We start from the raw sequence: 5326 nt of genomic DNA on the forward strand, positions 1-5326 counted from the left end.
TTTTAGACTTAATATTTCATTCAAAGAATTTCAAATATTAATTAAAATTTTAGATAAAGACGGTACAATCAAAATTAAATTAAAGAAATAATGTTTGTCCCATAAAAAGATGACAAGCAAGAGACGTAATGAACCCTGTTTTAATGAAGAAAAAACAATAAGATCATTTCTTCATGGCACCTATACTTTAATATTGATACATTAATTCATTAAATTATTTATCTTTATTATTTATTTATTTATTTATTATTCTTCAAAAAATTTGTTGTCGCGACCCCTTGCAGCAGTCAATATTTTTAAGTAAAACCACATACTCTTTTCAAGTTTATAATAATTATTAGGTTTACATTGTGTAAGCTTTCGTTCATGTATCTAATCATCGGAATTTGTTTATTGATCAACTAATTAAAATCAGTTATTATAAAGATTTATTATAAATGCGATATTTTCAATCTAATTTTTTTCATTCACAACAATAGAATTCTAGCCTTTTAACATTATTTAAAGTATCTAACGTCTCATCTCACTAGACCAATTAGTGTAAATGCTTAAACAAATTAAGCAATTATCCACTGAAATAAATTCAATATTTAATCTTATGATTGTTATGAAATGTTCAACATGCATTCTATTCGAACTTAATAAATAACATGAAAATTGAGTTTTATTATATATATATATATATATATTGAGAACATTAAAATTTGAATTATTAAAGACATAAATTAACTTTTTAATTTTTGTATATGATATTAAACAACTCTAATTGGAGTTCCAGTACCAGACATGTATAATATAAATTAGAGATAACACAAATTTTTTTCTTACACTTTAGTACATTTTCTCAACTTGAATTATGAAACTTTTTTGTCACAATATTCTCCAAACTTTGTAACTTTTCTTATATTTAGTTATTTTAATGATCTAAAAATTTAAGATTGTGTCATGCGACATATCATCAAAATTATAAAGGAAATCAAACTTAGAGATTATTGTAAACAAAAAATATAAGGATCAAGTTAACAAGAGTTAGTATGCTAAAAAAATAAATCAAATCGATTTACGTGATCAAAATCAAACAAAAATTTAAGTCTAGTGATGATTTTGAGAGAGAAAATAGTTGAGTGGCCAAAATAGAACCGTGAAAATAGTTAAGTGGATAAATATCTAATTTACCCTTGCTATTTTTAACGGAGTTAACGGTTTGGGGCAAACGATATAACAATTAAACTTCAAGGGTCTTGAAAAATACTTTAGGGGACAACTCGATACAAATGACATACTTTAAGGAACAATGATGCATTTAAACTAAAAAAATTATGGAAAATAATATAATTAATATTTTATCTTAAATAATTTACCTTTAGATTTTACCTAATTTATAATTATACATTTAGTCCTTTAAAATTTTAAATTTTTATAAACTAAATTAATGATTCTCACCGTTAGTGGTGTTTATCGGTACTCATCGAGCGTCTTTTAGTTTAATTATAATTAATGTTTTATGTCCCAACCATGATTAGGGATGAGTATTTTATTCAAACATAATAGATTTTAACTCGATCTAATAAGGTTAAAATTTTTAAGGGTAATAATGTTTTATGTCCCAACCATGATTAGGGATGAGTATTTTATTCAAACATAATAGATTTTAACTCGATCTAATAAGGTTAAAATTTTTAAGGGTAATATAGAGTCGAATTTGGTAGAAGTTTAAGGTGAAAATATATGATTTAATTCAATAATATAGTATAATTGATTTTTATATATTTAGGGATTATTGCTATGATATTTTTATCTTTATATTTTTTTCAATTAAATCCTGTAATAAGAATAATAATATATATACTCATGTTAGGTGCGGACAGATCAGATCAGGTGTGAGTTTTTTACCTTGAAAATTAAATTTAATTTTAGATCAAACAATTTTTTTTCTAAATTCAGATTGATCATATACGAATGAAGAAATACTATACTCAAATCAATCTCGAATGAGGCATAAACTCATTCTAACCAAATTGTGCCCATCCTTGAAATGTAATGTAAATGAGGTAGTTTGTAGTTTGAAGACATGTCATCGGATTGGTTCTATAGTCCACCGGTGGTTTGTTTTGCTAGAAGAAACATCCGACCATTGCATACATGAATATTCAATAGCAATAATGTCGTTTGTTATCGATTTTAAAATTCCATCTAACGGTCCAATAAAAAGAGTCATGAATTTAATTGGACCGCTAGACTGGGACAAACATTAAGTTTTAAGAACAATGATGGTCGTTGGTTTCCTCCTATCAGAACTAAAATCAAGTTGGGTTTATATGGATGCCGAATTTTATATTTTTTAGATAAGAACGGATTTATAAAAATGTAGAAGATTAAAAATTGATTATCAATAGAAAAAATAAAAAAAAAATATTTTGAGAGAGGTGACTATCCTGCCTGTCGCTCGATCCATCTCAAGTCCATTGTACAGCCACTGCCTTAACTATAAGCTGAGCTTGTGACCAACCCCTTCTGGCCTTCTGTGTTGTACGGGGCATTGATTTGGCAAATCCAGTTGGGGGTATTAGCGTTTAAGTAGGCGAAATATCAAAATAATTTGATTCAGGGGAAAGGTGAGGTGCATATCTATGACAAAAGATTTCACCATTCTATTTCTTACCATAGTTTGATGGCCAATGGTAATGAAACGACAAATCAACCACTAGAAAACTCACATGACACGACAGTTAAACACAAAATCACTTTAGGGATAAACTGTAGTAGTAGTAGTTATTTAACTTTTTTAATGTTTTTGCTTTAATCACGGAAATTGAGATTCTTTATTAAAATTTATTATCATTAAAAAAATCATTTTAATTATTATTTCGACAAACCATCATAACTTTCTTATTTAGTTCAGTGATTTTAAAATTTCATATATATATATTAATTCAATTGCGGTTGACATATAAATATATTACATCAATTATTGTTAATGATTGATTCAAGTAAAATATTTTTTTCTTCTAAATAATGACAATCTCAGTTAAATGACTACATAGCTATTGCATATATAGTTAATGTCGTGTAAACAAAAAACATCAATTGAAGATGTGTGGATGCATTCAAAGATTTGTTCCAAGGTGGTCCATTTCCTTGAGATTTGATGTTTATGAGAGAGGGAATATCACATGGTGTGGGGTATTTCAGATGAGAATTGAACCTACTGTTTTACATTAAAGTTTGTCAGTATGCCTCTCAATTTGACCCACCTGACATTCCCAAATCAGCCACTAAATTCAACAATCTTTACTGGGATGTACAACTTTCCTAGGTTTGAGTGCTGTGCACAATTCTAGACTTTCACAATAAAATTTTGGGTAAAGTATAATAATTGTCACTGAACTTTTATAAAACTTGCATTTATTTCCCCATCTTTTAAAACATTCAATACAATCCTCCAACATTTAGTGCGTTTGCAATATGGTCTCCGACGTAACCGGCCGTTTGACGCCGTTACACTGCCGTTAGAAGAAGATGACGTAGTAGTCCTCCAACATCTAGTCCATTTACAATATGGTCACTAAACTTTTCAGACGCTTGCATTTAGGTCTCTCAACTTTTAAAACTTACAACACGGTCCTCAATTTCATTCTAAACTCTAAATTCCAAAATAATTTAATTACATTTTAAACCTAAAATTCTAAAATACTTCAATTTAGGGTTTAGAATGTATTACTTCAATGACATTTTACACCTAAATTATATATCACATTTCATTATATTATGAGTGAATACATAATTATGTTATTATATTTTAAAAATTTGTAATCAAATTTATTATTAAGTGTATAATTCATCCCGACCTAATCTAGCACAAATATTTCTTTTATTTTTATTTAATAAAATATAGAGATAATTAAAAATAGAAAAATGACACTATAATAATTATTTATAAATACATAAAGAATAATCCAAAATTGATTGATACAAATATCCATCTTAAATCTAATTTCAATTTTATTCTATTATTTATAAAATTGAACCCAAATCAGTTTAACTTAAATTTAATTTTTAAACGAAATTAACCTTATAAAAATTAAGTTAAATAAAAAAAACTATCAAATTTAGGTCATTGAACCGTCCTTAGCATTTAGCAAGCCGATAAGGGAGAGATCGGTCACGCATTTCTCATGAGAAGGAAGGGTTGTCCCCAGGGGCGAACTATAAATTTATTAAAGAGATGTCAAAATATATTTTTATTTCTCATAAATATATTTTTTTAATTGAAGAAGGTCAGATAAAATTTATTTTATTTATTTGTTAGAAATATTTTTAATATTAATTAACATAAAAATTAATTGATATAAACCAAAACCCCTGATGATCCCTATATAATTCCACCACCGATTGTCCCTGAAACCCCAACTCAAAAAAATTCATCTAGGCACGGTGCCGTAATTTCCCGAAAATAGAAGGGTACTTCGTCAAATAACTACCAGAACCGACACGCCAATCACGTGTTTGATGCTCCTTCCTTCTATTCGTTTTACAGCACGTCAGCAGTCGAGTCACCCGTGACTCCTTTTCCTCACTATTCCTCTCTTATTTAGCACTATATTTTTATTTATTTCAATAATAATATATTTCATATAAAAAATTCAATTTGGTTTACTAAAAAATAAATAAAATTAATTTGGTGTACGATTCAGGGACCCACTTTTGTTGGAGAGAATATGATTAAAAATAAATAAAAAGAAAAGGCGGAAATTATCATTCACCGTCACGAGAAAAGTGTTATCTTCACTACCGCCTCTGATTATCTGCCACGTATAACTTTAAGAGCTGTGCGATGCACGTGCACCCGGTACCAACCTTATCTTTTCTTCTCATCTGCGTTTCTCACACGAGCTTTCTATTTCCTTTTTTTTATTAAACAAAATTTCTCCCACGAGTTTGACTCGGCCCTCTCCTCTCTCTCTCTCTCTCTCTCTTTTTAATTACAAATTTCCATTCATTATTTCCAATTTGTTTATCACACCATTCCTTTTTTTTATTTAGAGGATTAGTTACACGAAATTTTATTATTCAACTTCAGATACTTTAATTTTAATATTTTAATTTGATAATTTATATAAACACTAAATGTTTAAATTGTTTAACGATGACATAATATTTTTATAAGTTATATATTAATTTCATCATTAAATTTAATTTGGGTATAATATTATTTTAGACATCGAACTTTAGAAAAATATCAAATTTTCACTAAATTTTAAAAAGTTCAATACATTGATTTTTTTTTTGTAGTTCTCACCCGTCACTAATCGTCGTATGTATCAAA

Source organism: Hibiscus syriacus, unplaced genomic scaffold (assembly GCF_006381635.1).
Source record: "Hibiscus syriacus cultivar Baekdansim isolate YM2019G1 unplaced genomic scaffold, ASM638163v2 tig00116975_pilon, whole genome shotgun sequence".
Taxonomy (NCBI): Eukaryota; Viridiplantae; Streptophyta; class Magnoliopsida; order Malvales; family Malvaceae; genus Hibiscus; species Hibiscus syriacus.